This window comes from Euprymna scolopes, chromosome 31, assembly GCF_053919585.1.
Source record: "Euprymna scolopes isolate OS-2025 chromosome 31, ASM5391958v1, whole genome shotgun sequence".
Lineage (NCBI taxonomy): Eukaryota > Metazoa > Mollusca > Cephalopoda > Sepiida > Sepiolidae > Euprymna > Euprymna scolopes.
In genome coordinates, this window is record NC_136512.1 from 32,735,501 (window position 1) to 32,758,327 (window position 22,827).

General features: G+C 33.1%; 1 long non-coding RNA gene across 2 annotated transcripts in view; it reads right to left on the reverse strand.

The window, feature by feature from the left end:
- Window positions 1-722: 722 nt before the first annotated feature.
- The window catches only part of LOC145255679 (uncharacterized), a 51,764-nt gene continuing 29,659 nt past the window's right edge, over window positions 723-22,827 (reverse strand). The window contains exons 3-4 of one of the 2 annotated variants that reach the window (XR_013863889.1): window positions 20,569-20,702; window positions 723-889 (exon numbers count right to left, since the gene is read on the reverse strand). This is a non-coding gene — a long non-coding RNA (uncharacterized LOC145255679). Of the gene's footprint in view, window positions 890-6,229; window positions 6,365-20,568; window positions 20,703-22,827 lie in introns of those variants that run through there. The other variant, XR_013863890.1, reaches the window with a different exon arrangement.

The window sequence follows — 22,827 nt, forward strand, 5'->3', positions numbered from 1 at the left end:
ATTTTAAAGGAAGAAATGTTTTATGAAGAACAACACCTTGCAAGTTGAGTAAGAGTTGTAGTTGCAGTGAAGGTAAGTCTTGTGCTGATTTAATGTTTGACATTAATGGTTGGTTGGTTGGTTTTGTTTTATGGCATATCAACCCCTTTTCAGGTTATTTAATGCCGAATCCAAAGATTTTGAAGAAAAAATTTTTAATAGAATATATTTGTTGTTTTCAAGTCGATTTCTATTTAACCCATAGTTGGAACCCTAACAGGTACTACCACTCTAGGTCAGAGTGGACCTGGGAGCAATGGTAATTAAAGGGTGGCTCCACACTCCCCAAAGCCCACAAGCTGAGGCTTCACCACTGGATATAGTTTAAGGTCATATCCAGGACTCCCATTGAGGGACTTTTACCCTCTGCAGGGGGGCAGTCGGTGTATTCTAATGCCCCACCGATAGGGCCGGACATCAGTGGTGGATTAATAGTTAAAGTTAGGAGCACCAAGCAAGATCATGGTCTCAAATTCTTACTGATTAACTTTTGTATCGTATTGCCTTTTTATATTCTTGGTAAACACATCTATCTTTTCATATCTAGCTGTGTGACATGATTTATTTACAATCTCTTTCTTTGTTTACAACTATCTCTCTCTCTCTCTTTGTTTTAACAACTATTTATCTCTGTCTCTCTTTGTTTAAAACTATCTCTTTCTTTCTCTCTCCCTCTTTCTCTGTTTACAACTATCTATGCATCTCTCTCTTCCTTTCTCTATTTACAACTATCTATCCCTCTCTTTCTCTGTTTGCAACTTTCTTTTTCCTCTTTCTTCTTACAACTTGCCCAGAAATGTGCTCATCCTCGTTCTGTCTCCATTGGGATCTTCTGATCACTCAGTTGTCTCTGTTAAGATAAAAACAAAATGTAATAAATCATCAGATGTACCTCTCCATTGTACTGTATATCGATGGCTAATCAGGATAACTTCTAAACATTTATATCAGATATCTCTTTCTCTTTCTTTCTCTGTTTCTTCTTTTTCTTGTGTCATGGTATTTTTCAAATCATGGTTAGCGTTTTCCATATGCTTAATCTGATTCCGCTGAAGACGTCGCATGATTTTGAACTTGGCTGATTACATGGGATGGGTTGCCATTATCTTCCCCAGCACAGTGGCATCTGACTCACCTGTTTGCACCTATCCACTGTCCTTAGATAATCCGCATAGCTGTAGTCGAATAACGTAACTCTTCATACCATAGAACCATTACTCTGCTAGAGAGTCATCCTCCTCCATGGCCATCCAACGTCCTGCTGCCGACGTCATCAGAGTTACCTTCTCCTAGATGCATGTCTTAACTAAGACAAGGGGTGCATACCTCTCCCAGTGAATTAATGCACCTCCAGATATCAACTTGAAAATTTCTCATGACTTGCCATGGTACATACCGTGCCTAGCCTTCTCAAATGGTCACTCATCTGGTACCGCGATTTACCAAATTTCCACTACTAACGATTGCTATGATATTGTTCCATTGACTACTGTACACTCATTAACTCTTATCCTCCAGTGGCCTCTGGGCCTTACTAAGTGGTGATTCCTTTGTAAAAATTAAATAAATAAATAAAAGTTCCTTGTGCAACTTTGTTTCGCTGGCCTGCTTTCCAGCTGACTACTCATCTTCAAATTCAATGTAAACAAATCCTTGTTGAGCAACCCCTTCTAAATAATGCTTGAATCTTGTCTTCTATGATTGAGCAATTCCATCTTTCAAAAAAGGGATGACAGGTGAATTTATATATCTATCTATCTATATATCTATAAAAGTGAACGTGTCTGTGTGTGTGTATATTTCCCTACGCAATAACTCTGTCAATTTTTAGTCTACAGACTCGAAATTTGATATACAGGGTACTGAGATTTGGGAAAATCGATGTGATCGGGTTTTGGACAGAAATTTGGCTGTTAAGGGGTCAAAGTTCAACGATTTGACCTTTAAGAACTCTACCAAACTCCTCCGACAATTTGGGGTCTAAACACTTGACATTTTAGATATTGGTTCCTTGGACATGGATCTAACTTAATAACTTGATTTGATCCCAAAACAATAAATATTAAGGGGTCATAATAGGGGTCAAAGTAAAAAAAAAATTACCGTTTTTTTGTTTTTTTTTGTTTTTGTTTTTTTTGCTCAGCATACACTGGGCAACGACGGGCACCCATTGCTAGTATATATATAAAAGTGAAATTGTGTGCGTGTGTATGTGTGTGTACATTTCCCTACCAAACCACTCTGTCAATTTTTAGTCTACAGACATAAGATTGAGATTTGGGAAAATCTTTTTAATCGGTTTTCAGGTTTTTGGGGAAATCATTTCACAATCAAAATTGATTGACTCTCTAGTTGGGGACCACTCACGGTGCACCAGGAGGGAGCTTCACATGCTTCCCCGGAGTGACTTAGCTAACAGTACATTGTAGTCTACATTGCACTGTAGAGAGCCTACTTTTGATTTTATAAATTATTTTTATATATAATGGCTTGAATTGAAGTTTAAAATGCAAGAGTCAAATATCATGCTTCAATTGTGCTCTAAATATAAACATTCATTTCGAACACGCCCCTGTCATATCAAAAGAACCTACTATTGATTTTATGTCTGGCCTTATTAGTTGAGCGGTGATAATGGCTTGAATTTAAGTTTAAAATGGAAAAGTCAAGTACGATGGTTTAATTGTGCTTTTCTTCAAATGGTGTTTTAAACAGCTTTTGTTTAAAAAAAAAAAAAAAGCGAATATTGTTCTATTAAACTTTTATTGTTTAAATAATTTGACTTTGCTCGTTATATAAAAAAATAAATAAAAGTTGAAAAGACATTTTACACTCATTAATGAGCTTTGGAAGATTGTCAGTGAAAAAAAACAATTGCAAAAATATAAGCATTTTATTATTTATAGTCACCATTTTGAAAAATAACTCGCAACTGCAAATGTTTCACTTGCAACATAAAGCCCTGATTCGTCGCTTTTCAAAAATTAACTTCCAAACTAACCTTGGCAGATTTTTATTTATTCCTCTAGAAATTTCTGAAAATAATTCTTCCTAATTTAGAGCCTAGGTCTAAGCTGTCCGAAGTTCACAAGTAATAGCAGACTTCAAACCAACATGACAGGATCTATAAGATTAAGCTCTCAAACTTCACTGACAAATTGCAATACCAAATCATCAGAGACAACTCAAGAAACATGCATACAAGTTAGATGAAACGTAAAAGCCACCAAAACATTTATAAACAAGATGCAGACAAAAATTAACACATAAAATAAATATAGAACATCTGTTCAACTCAGAGTTCTGTTGAGTTTTCTGCCTGTTCCTTCATGGTTTATTTTAGCACAATTATACAGAAGGGTCTGCCGCAACAAGTTTAAGTTTACACTGGGTAGCATATTGCTAAGATTCATGCATAAAGTGTGATGTTTAACTGTGTTATAATGATTGGATGACCTGAATTTATTCACATGACAGGAAGCTAGTCTGTCACCCTTTTATGTTATGAACCAAACCGCCTGCAGTAAATATTGTGTTTATATTTAAAGCAAACAAAAAAGCAAGCAAAAGAGATTGCATAAGATGGAACAGACCTCACATCAAGAAAAGTAAAACGAGAAAAAAAAAAAAGGGAGAAAAAGAGAATGGCATAAGTAAAAGAAGAAAAAAAAAGAAAGAAAAGGGAGCAAGAAGAAAAGGAAAGGAAGAACGAAGAAAAAAGAAAAAAATTTCATAAAGTTACAGAATTCCAGAGGGAACATATGAAAAGCTTTCAGGTTAGAGAAAAGAAAAAGTTAAAAAGAAAAAAACAGAAGAAAAAAGAAAACAGAAGAAAAGAAACAGAAAATGGAAGAAAAAAAGAAAAAGAACACAGAAGAAAAAAAAAAGAAAAAAGAAAAAGCAGAAAAAAGAAAAAAGAAAACGTAATAGAATTCCACAGGAAACATAAAAACGTTTTAGGTAATACATATATATATATATATATATATAAATAAATCAAACATACCAATTTTATCTGCTCAAAAATCCTGGAAGGAAGATGTCCGGTATTTATAAGGACGACAAGACCAAATATCAGACTCAAGTCTTGAACAAGGGAGAATTGAAAGGTGTCTTCGTCCGCTAACCAGTGGACATTAACGGACAGTAGCCACATGTTAAAAAAACGATTGGACAGAGACACGAAGACCAACTTCATTTCTTAATTCAGAAATATACGAAAGAGAGAGGATGACACTTACACACGAGAAACAAGAGGGGAAAAAAGAAAAAACTATTTTTACGGTTCACTGTCAAAGAGTTCTCTTTATAAAACAATGCCAAGAAAAAAAAAATGTTTGCAGTTGACAAATGGTTTTTGAATTAGTCCTATTAATCAGGGATGGGTGGTTAGAAAAATGAGTAAAAAAAACTTATGACAAAAAAAAATAAATAAATAATAACATTGTAGTTTGGACTGAAGATTAAATGGTTGGAAGAATGCAAAACTTTTACATGATTCTATATGAGCTGCGTTTTTTCGTTTGACAAATGGCAAGGAAATAAATACAACTAATTTATAGAAAATCATTAATGTACATCATATATATATATATATACTAGCAGGGTGACCCGGCGTTGCCCGGGATTGAATGATGATCAACTAAAGTTTCATACTCCAATATTTCTATTGCCATCAAAATCTATGAAATCGCCCATTTTTCAAATCAAATCGATTGACTACCTGCTCTAGTGCACCAGTAGAAAGCGTCACATGCATCTCTGCCAGTGACTTAGTTCACAATACATTGTAGTCTACACACCATCGTCGAAAACCTACTGTGGATTTTATAAAATTATTTTTTATATACAATAGCTTGAATCCATAGGGAACGAGCTTACAGTCACACACACACACAGACAGAATACCTTTTATATATATTAGTGGCCTGGCAAAACCACTGAGGAGACAACTGAGGCAGCAAAACTGAAGCTGGCCTGCAGTACACTATATACAAATGTAGGCAAACTCCGGCATATTTTATTGATTGGAAAATATAGTTGTTTTTTTTACCAATTGTCATAAAATTTTAACCATAGAATAGTATTATAATCTTCAAAAAGCCTGCAATATATATATATATACTAGCGGGGGGTAACCGGCGTTGCCCGAGTGTTTGGAGGTGTGTGTGTTAAAAAGAGTTGTAAAAGAAAAAAAAAAGTTTTGGTTGGAAGGTCGGAAGGTCGGATTGAACCTCGAAGCCTTGACGCGAAGGTGGAAACAAAAGGGGAAAAAAGCCAGTCAATTAACCATTTGTGCCACAAGGGAGAGGAACTGATAAGGGCGTTATATGAAGGTTTATGAAGCGAAATGAACAGGTGCGAGGAAGTCTGACCTATTTTTGTGCTGCAAGAAGAATCGAACACACACACAAGTATTATATTTATAGATGCCCCCCCCCACCTGGTATAGCTAATATATGACGGCAGTAAATTTTCTGTAATGCAAACAGCGGACTTTATTTTGTAAATGAAATAAACCAGTAATGATTTATGTTGAATTTGTTTTATTAGTGTCCAATCTGGCGAAGATATGAAACTTTATTTCAAGCAAAAGGACCCAAATATGTATAATGTTATTTTTATCTGTCTGTTTTATGCACGTAAAAGTGAAAGAATTAATGGCAAAAACTGGGGAAAAAAGAAAGGGTGTTAAAAAGTCATTTGTAGGTGTTTAGGGACCAAGAAAAAGTGGAAAAAAAAGAAAAAAAGAAAAGAAAAAAATGAAGGTAGTCCTGCATAATTTGACCCGAATTCTCGTGAATTCCCGTCAAGCATTGATCGGGCGAAACCGGCAATCATCGGTGTCAGCCGCAGACTACCGGAAAAAACAAACAAACAAACAAACAAAACGAACTGGGAAGAATACAACTTGAAAAAAAGAAAAAAAAAGAAAACTCCCAGAAAACTTACCGTGTAAAATGCAAATAGGTTTATTTTATTTTATTTTTTTTTTGTTAATGTTAGCTTGTTTTCTGCAATAAAATCCAAGAAACAAAACAAACAGGAAAAAATACAAATGGAAAAAACAAAATAAAATAAAACCAGAAAACTGACCGTGTATAATGAAAATATGTTTATTAGATTTTAGTCCTAATGGTTTTTTATTGTTGGTTTGTTTTCTGCAAAAAAAGTATATTTTAACCGTATAATTGTTAGGTGAAAGTACAACGGTTTGTTATGCGTTTTGTTTTCTTTTTTGTATTGTTTTCTTTGTTGTCGCTTGTTACCAATTGGAATGTCATCTGATTCCATAGCGATAGCCGATAGCGTAATAGTAATACTCCTAGAAATTCAATGTATAGAAATAAGTAATGAATAAGTAACTAATCGGAAAATAAGAAGGCTGATCTCCCCTCTAGTATCACGTAAAAAATCACTGCAAACATAATAGAAGGAAAAATACAGTAAATAAAATATATAAATCAAGTAATCGTATCAACATTTGGAGAACGCTCGTGGCTGACTGTTATAGTTTGTTGTAAAACCTGGAACCCAAGGTTAGTTCGTTTCGTTGAATTAACCCTTCAACTCCCAGCCCCCCCCCCCCCCAAAAAAAAGGAAGAAAAAATAAAAAATGGAAAAAAAAGAAGAAATAAAAAAATGGCATAAGTAATCCATAGAATAGATGAAATCAAAGGTTGCATTTCACCCGACGGTAAAATGCCAATCCATTTTTTTTAAACAACTAAGGACTCTAACCGGTGTTTCCTTGTAAATTCCCCTGTGGACATATCCGCAATGGTGTTAAGTGGTCATGAGGGAGTATGACTGTAATAGAGAGAAAAGATTTTACCACTTCCATTGATTGTAATCGATTTTGGGCGTAAACTCTCAGCAGAAAAAAATATAGGGATCTAAGATTATCGAGGAAGTGGATAGGTAATAGGCCTATAACACACCAGAGATATTGTGTTGCAATCTGTGCATATTAAATTTGCATGAAATGTCTTGATTTTTAATCTTATTATGGTCAAACTCAGAGGGAAAAAAATGAGTTCATTTTATTTATATAGATAGATAGAAGATAGATAGAATGACAGATAGATAGATAGAATGATAGATAGAATGACAGATAGATAAATAGAATGATAGATAGAATGACAGATAGATAGATAGAATGATAGATAGAATGACAGATAGATAGAATGATAGATAGATAGAAGATAGAAAAGAAAGAAGATAGATAGAATAGAGAAGAGAAGATGATAGACTCTCCCATCAATTTCGATGTATGAGATACCGCCACAACAACTAAGTTGCTCATAAATCCACACAAATAATTTGTTTGTATCAGTGAAGACTTTGTGTAGAACCAACCACACTTTTTGGTATTACTGCTAACCTTTGTCGGTGCAGACAACTGCCACAGGACAGAGTATACAGTTAGACCGCAGGTTTTTACCTCAGAGTTTCCTTCTTCTTAATGAAGGCGGGGGGGGGATCTCTTCCAGTGAATTAATGCGTCCCCAGATACCAACCAGACAACAATCCATATATATACCACCTTTTCTGGTAATTTTATAAGTTCCAAATCTCAGCGACTATTGATCAGAATTTAACAAATAAAGGCGCATTGGAAAGGTAATGACCTGCCTTGTGTAGTGGGCTATGTGACATTTGCCCTCAAGGTCACACATTAAGGGGATCATCCATCATCCAGAGGCTATTTTTTACAGCCATAAGATTTTTTAATCATAATCATTTGTTATCCTAGTTTTGCATATAAATTACAAAACATCTGATATTTCCCCTAAAACCTCTGGCCTTGATAGGGGGAGAGACCACAACTGGCTGCTATGGTTTCAAATGATCTGAAATAACATAAAGGGGAAACTTGATTCCAAATATTTATCATACGTTATATCTCCCCTCCTTGGTTTTCATACATAAAGTGAATTTCACAGTGTATAAGGATTATCTGATACTGGAGATATTAATAATCGTGCCCTATTTTCAAAAGATGGGGTGGGGATATAACATATAAGAAATATTTGGAATCAAGTCTCCCCTTGCTGTTATTTGAGATCATTTGAAACCCTAACAGCAAGTTTTAGTCTAGTCTCCATCAAGGCCAGAGGTCTTGGGGAAATATATATATATATATATTTCATTAAGCTAAATCTCATTAAGCTACATTTCACCCCCCCTCCCAACAATATCCTCCACAAAACATTTAATAAAAACACCATTAAATTAAGACAGAAACATTTCCGAGTTCAATAAGATACAAAAGGAAGAAGGTCAGAGGTTACATTGACCGAAACACTGTGAAAATTACACTCAAGATGAGAACAGTAGTCCGATGAATCCAAATAATACAAAACCTATCTAAGAACACTGCCAGGCTCATAAAGTACCTTCATGGGAAATTTCATAAAAATCAGTCCAGCCATTTTCGAGTTCATAGGGAACAAACTCACAAACACATAGGCACACACAGAGACAGAGTTCCTTTTATGTAGTAGTAGAACTAGAAATATATATACTTATGCATACACACACATAACACACACACACACACACACATAACACACACACACACACATAACACACACACACACACACACATAACACACACACACACACATAACACACACACACATAACACACACACACACATAACACACACACATAACACACACACACATAACACACACACACATAACACACACATAACACACACACATAACACACACACACACATAACACACACACACACATAACACACACACACACACACACACACACACACACACACAATGATATCTGAAAAAATTGTCGTTTAAGACTAGTGGACAATTATTAACACTTGTATAGTGCTCAATGCCTTCTCAGACAGAATTTATATGACATAAAAAATACGCTGTTTCTTTTTTCAGACCATTACCGTGGTTTAATACAATCGATTGCGATTTTAAAACAATCTTATCCTGAGATTGGGATCAAATTCACTAACGAATAGTTAATTCGACCCCAATTTCCAAAATTAAACCATCTGAAGATTGCGTGCAAACACATTAAATTATGGTCATTGTATAAAAAAAATTATCTTTTTATGTTATATGTATATCGAAATTAAAATTTTCCAATTTTGTATTCAAATATAAATATTAATAACACAAAATTCATATAAATAGCTCGATAGTGCAATAGTAGAGCTATAAATATTAACCTGGGAACAGACACTCATTTTTATGCATTTTTGATGCCCCAAAGATGTTCTATTGGGCTCAAGTCTGGAGACATGCTTGGCCAGTCCATCACCTTTACCTTCAGTAAAGCAGTGGTTGTCTTGGATGTGTGTTTTGGGTCAGTGTCATGCTGGGACACTGCTCTGTGATCCAGTTTCTGGAGCGAGGGTATCATGCTCTGCTGCAGTATTTGACAGTACATGTTGCAGTTCATGTTTCCCTCAATGAAATGTAACTCTCTAATACCTGCAGCACTCATGCAGCCCCAGACCATGACATCCTCACCACCATGCTTGACTGTAGGCATGACACACTTATCTTTATACGCCTCGCTTGGTCGCCACCACACATGCTTAAGGCCATCAGAACCAAACAAATTAAATTTCATCTCATCAGACCATAGGACATGCTTCCCGTAATCTATGGGATTTGTTGACATGTCTTCAGCAAACTGTGGGCTTTCTTGTCTATTGCCTTCAGAAGAAGTTCCCTCCTGAGGTGACAGCCATACACACCAATTTGAGGAGTACAAAGATAAGTGTGTCATAATTTATAATTTAAGACTTAAGATATCTTTTAAAATGAATTCTAAGGAAAACATTAGCATTGCTATGGATTAACTTAAATTTGATTGTCTTTTTGGTGATCTGAATTGGTTACTTACCATGGGTGTAATTCGGCTCAAGGAAATAGTTCGTCTTAGACAGCAAAACAGTGTACCAAAAATAAAAACATAAAATGAAACAAAATAGTTCAGGGGTTTTTTTCCCCACATTTTTCGCAGTTTTTTATCATCGAAATGAAACAAAACAGCTTTATTTGTTTTTTGTTTTTCTTTTCTTTTTGTTATTATCGAAATGAAATGCAACAGCTTTATTTGTTCGTTTTCTTTTTTTTTTTTTTTTTATGGTTTTGTTTTCTTTTCCTTTTTTGTTTTCTTTTTAGGTAAAAGTGCAGTATCTTTCTACCCTCAAAAAATCTTTTCAAATTACTACTATGACAGGTTTTCAGGGACGCTGAAAACGAAAATAACGTTGAAAATTTCAAGAAACAAATAGCTTTTAAGATATGAAGAAATTATAGTTTTAAAAAAGTGGTAGATCACTTTTCTATATCAATTTAACATAAAATGACCACCCATTTTATGGCCTTTGGGGGTGGAGGGTTCTGATAATTTTTTAAAAGGGATGTTTATTTGGTAATTATGACTTGGTAGACCAACACAAAACCTACTTTTAAAAACTTGTTTTCTAGGGTTTTTCGGGTGTGCTAAAAACAAACATCTTTTATACATTTTCTTAATGAGGAGACAACTCAATTCGAACTATCGAGGCCTTATAATGAATACATTCATTCAAATCCAATTTTCACGATACTGAAAAGATACTTTTCCGCATATTTTCGGCAGCCATAGTTGTAATTTCTCGGATATTAAACAATACATACATGTTATAATGTTATAGTGGTGGCCATTGTTAAACCGAATAAAAGCATTAAAATAAATTAAAACACAAAACTTATCTAGGTAGGTAGAAGAGTAACTAAAAAAAAACAAAAAAAAAAAACGGTTATTGTGATGGGGTGCTACTTGTTTTTTTAACCAAATAAAAGCATTAATATATATTAAAACACAAAACTTATCCATGTAGGTAAAAGAGTAACTGATCGTGCCTTTATCACTTTTTTGTTTGTTGGGTTCTCTTAACAGAACTCCAAGATGGTGAATTGTTATTTTTAATTATTTTGAATGCACCTAATATGTTTTTTATTACAAAATATTTTTCTACTTTATTTTTGGTTGCGGTGAAGCAGAAACGTGAAGATTCAGAATAAAATAATTAAAACCAAATATTGCAGTAATTTAAAAAAATAAAAAAAGAAGGTACTTGATGAAGAGTGTGGACCCTACGCAAACGTTTGCTTTCCAAGAACCGCTCCCTTAACAGATATGCGCAGAAGGTTTTCAGTGGTCTATTTAACCATGAAAAACTTTTTCAGGCAAAAAAAAAAAAAAAAAAGCCAAAGAAAATGCTAAATTGATTTTAAACTCCAAATTATTACATGCCCTAAACGACAAAACCTAGAGTAATCAAAAAGAACAATATTTATTTCATAAATAAAAAGAAAAATATAAAATGAATCAAAATAAAAATAAATTTAAAATGAACAAATAAAATAAAAACAAGCACAAAATATAAACGAAATTTACAAGCACAAAAGTATAAACGAAATTTACTCAAAGAAAAAAAATGTCAAAGCAGAAAACACGCTTGATTAAAAAAAAAGTGAAAGAAATGTAGTTGTGAAATTAAATAAAATAGCACACGAAAAAAGTTATACAAGTCCGATATAAGTTAGCTGTTTATTCCAATTTGTAATTGTATTGACGTAATTTAATGGCTAAATAGACCACTGAAAACCTTCTGCGCATGTATATTAAGGGAGCGGTTCTTGGAAAGCAAACGTTTGCGTAGGGTCCACACTCCTCATCAAGTGCCCCCCCTCAAAAAAACGGAAGCAGTTTCGTTTCATTTCCTTAGAATAGGATTTCATGTCTTCGTTCTTAAACATTTTTTATTGTTTCATTAAAAAAAAAATCGTTGCAGATTTCTTTTTTTTTTTTTTTTTTTTTTTTTACACAGTGATCACCACTTATCAAGGCCCGGAAGCCACTCAGGGATAAGGGTTATTGCAAGTACATTACATTAGTGTGGAGATTTGATGAAGTGTTTACTTAAGGGGGCAGTTCATTAGGAATTTGTTTATGTTGGACTTGAACACATCCAAGTTTTAGTCCGGTGGGAAGCAGGCAGACGAAACAGAGTTCCACAGGCGTGCAGTTCTAAGAAAGAAGCTCTGTTCATGGAATCCGCGTTTTGATTTAGGCACAGATAAAGAGTGGAGGAAACTTTTGACAGTGGATTCAGCTAGACGGGTGTTTTTCGTGAAAGATTGGCAAGGGGGGACCAGAGATTGGAGTTCAGACGAGCACCTGCCATGGAAATAACGATAAAACAAGGATAGGCTTGCAACGTCTCTTCTGTAGGAGAGAGGTTGCAGCGTAGAGAAAAGGGCATCCCCCACTAAGCCACGAAGTCTATTTTGTACTCTGTCAAGGCAGGATAGGCTGTTTTTAGCAGCTCCTGCCCAGATATGGCAACAGTATTCCATCCTTGGAATTTCTTTTTTTAATGTTTTGATTTCATAAAAAATATCGCGTTATGAGATGAAAAAAATGAACGAATCTTTTAGCAAACGAAAATTGTCTCCCTCTGCACAGTGACAAATTGTAAAACAGCGTTAGAGACAATGACGGTTTATAATATTAAAGGACTCATTGTTCTAAGGGAGGTAACTATTTTACTAAAGTAGTACCTATTTACTATGCCTCCCCACGGGACAGAGTTAGACACCAGGGTCATTTTTTAACGTGGAGAAAAGGTACAAAAATAAAAATTGTCTCAGTCGTGAAGGATTTCTCCTCCACCGAAAGAGAACAAGAAATAGAAGTGCAACATCTGAAGAACAGATACTACACTTTGATCTTGTCCCTAAAGTAGTAGAAAAAAAATTTTCTTACAATTACTGCAATGTTTTGTTTAAGAAAAACTGAAATATCGTCGCATTTTACACTTTTTTGTTTATTAATGTTATAAAACAAAATATTAAAGTAAAAAAAAATGATCATTTTTTTCTTAGAGTTACCTCCCTTAGAACAATAAGTTAAGTTTCCGAATGTCTATTAGATACTCAGTCCGTCCAAAAATGTGAAATGCGTAACTTCAAGGGAGATAACTCAAATTAAATTACTAAAGAGTTATCTCTCTTTACAGTTTTGAAAAAAAGACGTTATTGAACAAGGATGCACAAATTTTCGTCTAAAATCACCAACATTTCACACACTATCAGCCACGTCATCATTGTGTGTCTATCTATAAGTGTACATACTTTTTACGGATGCTGCTAGTCGCTTTAATTGAATCAGGAAAGCAACTTTTTTTTTTGTTATTTTTTTTTGCTATTGTTTATATTCATTTTATTAATAAATTTTTTTAAAATATGCACTTAAATCAAGTGAACCTCACCCCACTAGAAATAAACATCTTTTAACAATTAAAATAATTTCAAGTTGTAATTAAATTTGCTATTTTATAATTGCCAATAGTCATTTTTATATTATATGAAAATATTTTTTTTTTTAATTGGAAAACCTTATTCAAAAATCTTCATATCAAGGAATATCAAAATTTTATTCTCTTTAAGTTTTTTTTATAAATTAATTATTTTTTAGAATTCCGTTTTTTTTTTTTTTTAATTTAACTAATTATGATATATTCTACTGAGAAAGAAAACGTTGACTTTTTTAAAACATAATATTGATTTTATGTTCATGTTTTATTTACAACTTCAAAGTAAGTAAAATAAGTAATGGCTTATATATATATATATATATATATATATATATATATATATATATGAGCAAACAGTTAATGAAATATGTTAAAAACACTTTGAAATGAGTTAAAAACATATTTAATTTGAAAAGGAAACACTAGATAAATGGATAGTCATCTTGGATCATTTTGGTAAATTCAATTGTAATTTTCATTTTATATATATATATATATATATATATATATATATATATATATATATATGTGCATACACTCATGAGCAAAAAAAAAAAAAAACTGGCCAAGAATGAAAGGAAGAAATCAATTTTTTAATATTTTTCCATGAATTTTTGTTACTTTTAAGTAAAAATTTATATTTTGCAGATCATTATTATTATAGCATATAATAATAAGTGGAAAAATTATCCTAAAAATGGTAAGACCGCATCTTAGCGAGGATATAAAAAACCGAATTGTAGAATGAAGGCAGTCCAAAATGATTTACAAGCAGATTTTTGATATTTGAAAACATCTCTTTCTGTAGTGAAGCGAATTGATCAAATGTTCAAAGTCGAATGCTTGGTAAAAGGGAAATCTCGATCTGGTCGCCCTAGAGCATCCACTTTGAAGGACGACTATAGGCTTAAATTAACTGTTTTGAAGGATTGAAAGAAAACTTATGTTGACCATAGCAAGGAATTCAAAACAGGGGCTGGAAATTCTCTTTCTAGATATACAATATCTAGACGAATGAAAAAAATGGGATTTTCTTCTAAAAGGTGTGCAAAGAAGCCATTTTTAGCCAAGAAGAATATCGATGATGGAAAGATTTTTCTCGTGTTATGACAAGAAAGATACAGACTGGTTCGGGAATGTTTTCTGGTTAGATGAATCAAGATTTTGTCTTGTTAGTGATGCTCCTGATGCTCCTGAACGGTGCAATCGAAGAACTGGAGAAAGATTCTCACCAAGTTGCATAAAAACAACAGTGTAACACGGGAATGGAGAGATAATGGTACGGGGAACTTTTACTGCAGCAGGAGTTGGGGAACTTATTAGATGTGAGAAGTCAATCAATGAAAAGGAATACATTCGAATACTAGAAACAGGACTGTTACTAAATATCCAGAAGCTGGGAATATCCCAGAACATTATTTTTCAATATGATAATGCCTCTGCACACACTGCTAATGTCACAAAAAATGGTTTTCTGATAATTCAATTGATATGATATTCTGGCCAGGTCAAAGTCCCGATTTAAACCCAATCAAGAATATTTGATCCATAATATCCCGTGCATTGGCTGGAAGAACTTTTTTGAACAATGACAAACTGGAAAGCTGTGCAAAGCGAATTCAATAGTATCGCTTCTTCACAGTGTTCCACTTTGGTTAAGTGCATTGTCTAAAAGGATTGATCTTTAAAGAAATCAAGAGGCCATGCGATTCCATACTAAGCATTTATTAAAGTAAATGTCTTGTTCAGTGTTATTAGTCTCGTTTAAGTTTCCTTGTTCAACTGTTCTTTGTTCAATATGGCTTTTAGTGCAATAAAATGTATAAAATTTGTTTGGCCCATTTTTTTTTGCTCACGAGTATATATATATATATATATATATATATAAAGAAATAGTTTTTAATTATTTAAATTCTTCAGCTTTATATAACATTGAAATTTTTATGGGCCTAAATTTATTTTGTTTAGTTTTTGTAACACTAAATACAGGGGGGGGGGGGCAGAACACTTAACAAAAAATTTTTCCCCTCTAATATTTAATGAAAACTGCTTTTAAAATATAAGTTAATTTAAAATTGAATACATATTGAGAATTTCATGAAAATCTGACCATTAGTTGATTTTTTGCTAGATTTTTTTAAACATGGGAGTGTTTACATCTACAAAATGATCACTACATAAAACGTTGATAATGTGAACATAATTTTGGTTTTGCATTTTCATTATTTTCATATGTCGTAAAACTTTAAAAAATATATTACTAGTTCATTTGAAGCTTCTTTAAAATGGAATAAAAGTTATGATTATAATATTAAATTACAGTTATATCACATTACATATGGTGGTGGGGTTAAATCTGTGTCTTGTGTAGGAGGTACATATTGAACAAATTATAGAAACAAGAATCGAGTTAGCAATTTTGGTAAAATTGAATGTTCTCATCTAAAATGGTGTCCAAATGTGCCCTCAACGAGTCGTTAGCAATTTTTCAGCCGTGTTAAGCTAAAAATATTGCCTCGTTTACGCGAAGCAAAATTGCTTGTGTAGATTGGCGATCTTTTAAATCAATGCATTTCACCCATAGCCTTGAGCCCTTAAGGAGCATAGGCCATCTACAACTTTGTAGATGCTTTTGTAGCGACTGAGTTCTTTTTACGGGGTGAGGGTGCTGGCCCCACGCCCAACCTTCTCAGAAGCACCTGGACTTCCCAAATGGTCACCCATCTGGTACTGGCCAGGCTCAATGTTGCTTAACTTTGGTGATCTAGCGAGAACCGGTGTGTTAACGTGATTGTGCCGTACAATGCATTTCAGGCGAAAACGTTATTTCAAATCTGTGTGTCAAGTTGAAATTAGTATGAATTCCTAAAATTACACAAAATGATCCCGTAAAAAATGTTTACAAGTAAAAATAGGATTTATCGAATTATCAAGTTATATCGTGTTTTAATGTGGAAGATGCGTGCGACCAATTCAGTATGGCCAACTGACTTATCTCCTTTAACTTACATTAAATTAAGGGTTGTCTATTTTTAAACATAATGGTACTTGTACATTTTAGTCAAGACATTAAAAAATGAAAATATCTAAAAAAGGTTATAGTGCATGTAGCCATTATGGAACGAAGTTCTCCAAAAAAAAATTTCACTTAATTTCATCAAGTAGTTTTTTTTTTTACAGCGAAAAAACAATTTGTTATGATACCGAGCAAAAGGTTCGAATTTTAGGAAGAAAAGCTAGTATTAAAGATGGGGAGGGAGTATCGACGCTTTACATGGAGTTATCTCCCTCTGGCGTGTTCAGCAAATTTCAAAATGGCTGATTCAAACGCGCTCTCATAAGAACGTGTTTTTCCGCTGTAAAAAAAAAAAAACAAAAAAAACTACTCGATCAAATTAAATGAAATTTTTTTTAGAGAACTTCATTCCGTAACAGATATGTAAAATATAACCTTTTTTCGATATTTTCATACCAACATAATATATCCGAACGTAATTGTGGATGATTTTTATAAAAAATACAACAAGCACATTTCTTACTGGACCATTTTTTGGAATTTATACTAATTTCGACGTGGCATGTTAATAGTAATAATGTTTTAATTAATGGTAATAATAATAATTAGCAGAACCTGTTGAAATTCCATGCTAGTTGAAAAGTTTTAAAAAAACACACACATTAGTAAGAAACATCTTATCACATAATCAAACAATTACATTGAGGTTGGACCATGTACCATTAAAGACTTAACTAAATCATGAAGCTCTGGGTCTTCAGGCCCTGGTATCTCAGCGGACAATTGCATCAATTTGATGAACCGTTTTTATCTTATCCTGATCTCGCAACATTATGATAATGTGGCCGTGTGGTAGCCTTGCTTTTTTGAAATTCAATAACATAAACATTTGCAAATAGAATTCCCAGTACATGTCTGTTTTTAATGTGTTTCAAAAGTTCAGCTAGATGTGCATGATGCACATGTGATATTAAGTCAGGTCGATTTTATGTAAATTCTGATGACCCCAAGTTGTTTACTATTTCAGAACATCTTGGATGACACATGTATGTACAGAATAGGTCTGGTTTTTCGTATTTACAGAAAACTACTTTGTACTAATTGCTTTTCAATAATTTCAACATGACACGTAAGTAGGTAATAATGTTTTCACCTGAAATGCGTAGGTTTAAAAGAACCCTAATCAACAAAAGCACCTTCTGATTTTACTTATTTCAACATGACAAATAATGATTTAACCTGAAATGCGTAAGCTTTAAAAATCCCTAATCAACTAAACCACCCTATCATTATAAATATTTAAACATGGCACTTAAGTAGGTAATAATGTTTTCACCTGAAATGAGTATGTTTAAAAGAACCCTAATCAACAAAAGCACCTTCTGATTTTACTTATTTCAACATGACAAATAATGATTTAACCCTAAAGCACCCTAATATTATAAATATTTAAACATGGCACTTAAGTAATAATGTTTTCACCTGAAATGCGTAGGTTTCAAAAATCCATAATCAACAGAAGCACTGCATTTTTTACTTATTTGGACTTGACATTTGAGTATGTAATAATGTTTTCACCTGAAATGTATTGGAATTTATACTAATTTCAACATAACATGCAAGTAGATACTTGCAATATGTAGGTTTAAGAGATCCTTAATCAACAAAGCACCCTATGATGTTAAATATTTCGACATGACACTTTAGTAGGTAATGTTTTCACCTGAAATGTGTTAGAATTTGTACTAATTTTCACGTGACATATAAGTAGGTAATAATGTTTTCATCTAGAACGTGTAGATTTAAAAACTCCTCAACAACAAAAGTACTATATAAAATTTTACTTATTTCGACATGAAACATAATAAAGTAATAATGTTTTCACCTGAAATGTGTTTAAAATATCCCTAATCAACAAAAACACTATATGATTTTCATCAAGAATGAGAGTTCAATAGAAACGTTGTTTTAATTTGAATAAAATAAAATATGCATCAAATGCGCTTGAAAGCCAAATCACAACGTAATATTACGAAAATAAACAAATATTTTACTTGTTTGAAAATTATCACAAATATATGTCAGAGGTATCCTCCATCTTCAGTGTGTTTTTTGTTTTGTTTTTTTTTTCCTTTTCTTCTTCCTTGCCATGTTGTAAATTTGGAGAAAGAATTCTGTATAGAGCCACGCGTTGTATCTGGTGGTTGTATTTTGAAGTGTTTGAACTGTGCATAGGTAACGCGAGAATAACGTCAAGAATGAGAGTTCAATAGAAACGTTTTATTTTGAATAAAATACGCATCAAGTGCACTTGATGCGTATTTTATTTTACTATATAATTGTACTTATTTTGACATGAAACATTTAAGTAGGTAATAATCATCTTGAGTGTTATTTTCACAACATTTCAGTCAATGTAACTTCTTCAGGTGTATCTTGTAAAAATCAGGAATGTTTCTCTCGAACTACTTACTTGGGACCTCTATCCAGTCATAACTGACGGAACAAGAGCATGCTACCCTTGTGAAGTAAATAAATGGTTCCGTTTGAAATTCCATCCAAATTCCCAACTTAGACAGAAATGTTCCAGAGTTCAACAAAATACACCTGAATACGGTCTGAGGTTACATCAACCAAAACATTGTGACACTTACACTCCAGATGAGAACAGTAGTCCGATGAATCCAAATAATATGCATAACATGTTCATTCCATGACGGGTATATACATCATACCCGGCATAATCACGTTTGACACATCAGTTCCTGTCAGATCATCGAAGTTAAGCAACGATGAGCCAGGCCAATACCAGATGGTTGACCATTTGGGACTTCCAGCTCTTCGCTTATCTTGGCATCGTTTCCAGTCGTCCAGGACTTCTCCCTGCTACTGGACTCAAGCAGTGCCAATTAAGGAGAGATGTGGTTGGGGATTGCACAACCCTTGCCACACAATTACACACGTAGCTGCCCTTAAAAGGGGTATCCTCTATTTTTCGAGACTGAACAGAGGCATCTGAATCTGAATGTAGATCATAAAGATTTTTCTGTATTTTCTGTATATTTGTTTTTTTAAAAAATTTTTTATTATTTAGGTTGAATTCTAAATAAAAAACCATTGTTTTTACTCATGTAAAGGTGTAAGAAAGCCTTTTACTCTGATAGTTTCTTCCCCGTGCTACATCACCACCATGTGTGCTACAACTACAGAGAGACAGACAGACAACCTATATGCATTGCGACTACATTTAATACAAACACCAGATAATAGAAATACATTGGCTTGTGACACTATCGACGTCCCTCCCCCACAGTGTAAAAAGTAGAGGGGAAAGAGACAAAAAATATAACAAAGGAAAGAGGAAAAGGTTTATCAGCAGAACAATGTATAGGAAGTTTTTCACAAAAGAAAGCTAAAGTGGGATTGTTGATCAAGGTGCAGCGGTGATTTGAGACAAATCAGTCAATATATTTTAGAGTTAAGTTTTAGGAATGGAATGAGTTTTGCAACAGTTTACAACAATTACAAACGGTTTGTGGACAGTCTTGGGTTTGTGACAGTTAATGAGAGTTACAGTTGAGGACAGTTCCGAGTTAGACATAGTTGAAAGCAGGTTGTGGCTTGGAGGAGATGGGGAAATGAACTGATCAGCTGACTGATGAACACGACTTTGGTAGCAAACTATGGAGCTGGGAACCTTAGCGTGTAGAGGATCGATGGTGTCACATACATACCCAGAGTGCAACTGATATTGGCAGAATGTGTTGGAGTTTGTGTTTTTGTGCTTATTTTTTTTTTTCTATACTTGTAAACCCATGCACACTCCTTTTACAGCCATCAACAGGAAAGACAACAACACGACCAAAAGAAAAGATGCCAGAAAAGACCACAGAAACAGCGTTGGGGTTAGTGGTGATCGAGCGGGCAGCACATGGTTTTATTAAAGGCTTATGTTTCCAAGATTTGTTCACTATTGTTAATTTGTTTAATACATGCTATTTTTACATATATTTTTATGTATTTATAAAGTAGTAACCCTTTACGGTGACCTTTGACAGATAACCTTTGCATTAGGATAAATAGCTTCAAAGCTTTTACATCAAAGCTTTCGTTATTAAAAAAAAAAAAACAAATAGAGGGCAGCACTTACCTTTTTGGCCGACGGATCTTGAGGTGCTCCATAGTTGATGTGAATACGATAGAAGCCCACAAAGCAAGTTGCACTGAGGACAGTGGTTAAAGCTGCTTTTTTGAACGGAGAGATTTTATGAGGTTTTCTTGACCCTGAAGGAATGAAAAGAAAACAGACTTTTAGTTTTTTCCCATATAAATAATGCTTTCTAAAGCAAGAACACTATTTCTTATTCACTTGGCACAGTCATGTGCTAGTGAATCTACAAACCTACTAACTACGACCGTTCCCAACCTGGGGTCCTGCGCAACGTAACACAGTCATGTGCTAGTGAATCTGTATTTGCTTTAATACCAGATGAACTGAAAACACCACAAAAAAGATTTTTGTTTTAAAAAAGGTATTTTACTCTATCTTTATTTGAAATTCTAATGAAGGCATGTATCTTTGAAAATTAAATTTAAAAAAAATAATAATTTAAGGTTAAATTTTTAACATTTCATGCTTCATTGATCTACTTAGTTGAATGACAGACTTGTAGCATTAAATCCCTGCCTAACCAGACCAAAACATATAAAACCCATTAACATGGTCCTTTATTGAGAGCCCTAAAGATCCAGTGAGGCATACTGGCTTCACTGTTCAGTAGCTCTCCTGAAAACCAACTGCCTTTTCTCAAATATTCAACTCCAACTTCCACTTTTCCTCTTCCTCCTTCTCTTCCTCCTCAGTGATCTCTTCACTCCAATTAACTTTGACCTTTTGTCGGTGGTAATTATTCAGCCAGTCAGAGGAGACATTGACTTAAGATAACATCTAGCTGGTCTCTGGACATTGTTTCTCTCACAAAGCTGGTCTCAACAAAACTCTTCCCACTCAATGAGAGCCCTATTTTCTTTAAACAAAGAACATCTCTTGGGTGGTCTGACTCTGGCCAAAGATATTTTCAGTTATCTGTTCACCTTCTCTTCACTTGGCCAAGCATCCAACAACTGTATGCCTTCCATTAACATGTGGTTATAGTCAACTAATGTACTTCCTAACCTCTGGCGTAGCGCTACCGGAAGCGATAAAAAGGCAAATCAGTTCACTCACTGTAATCATTTCTCAGTATTTCTATTGTGAAGCGATTTGTTATAATAAAATACAAAAAAGGACAATATTGAAAGGTATACAATAAAAATTAACACAATTATACAGATAAAAAATAACATAATCTTTATTTACATTTTTAATAATAAAATTTAAAAAATAAGTTTTATTTTATTTGAAATTTTATAAATTTAGGAAATTATAAAAATAAAAGTTTGGCGCTTTTACACTATTAAAACGAAATTTCGGAAATCATAAAACTGAATTTCACATGAAAACAATGGTATCTACGTATTCCTCGTATTTCTAAGATGATTTTATCCAAAAATTACGAAAATCGATAAGGTAGAAAATTATTTATTAAAGAAAATAAAAAATAGAATTTGAAGAAAATGATCGTAAAACACAGAGTTCAAAAATTGATTTAAACAAAATGGCGGCAATTTTTCATCTGCTAACACGATTAAAGTTTTTTTTTTAATAATTCAGTAATATTCAGGTAATTTCGACTGCATAATTTGGAAGCTACCATTGTAAGTTATTAAAATTGATAAAAAAAACAGTTGAAACCATTGTTTTTTTATCTGAAAACTCCATTTATCAACTATAAAATATCGTCCCAATTCTGTAGAAGCACCAAAAGTTTTGTCTTTAATTTAAAAAAAAAAAAGCGTTGTATTTAAGTTTATATGATAAATATATGTTTATGAGAGTATAAAAGTAAAATTCTTGAAATCAAAACAACAAAATTTCAAACATCATAAAAACAAACATATCTAATACATAATATTTCCAAAATAATTTTAAAATATTTTATAAGAGTTTTCAATAATTCTTTAAAAAAAAAAAAAAGAAAAAAGTGTTTTCAATAATTCTTTAAAAAAAAAAAAAAGAAAAAAGTGTTTTCAATAATTCTTTCAAAAAAAAAAAAAGAAAAAAGTGTTTTCAATAATTCTTAAAAATAAAATAAAACTAATTTCAATTCTTAATTAAAATGAGACGATAATAATTTTGCATAGAACATATCGTTGGGATGCATGAAGACAAGTCATCATAGAAAAGGTACTACTCATCAATAAACCCAATGCTTTTTAGGACTTAATATGGTTTTTATTTGCTCCACCATATCTCAATTTAATATATATATTTTTTTTGTTTTAAATCGTAATTATACCTTGATTTAGC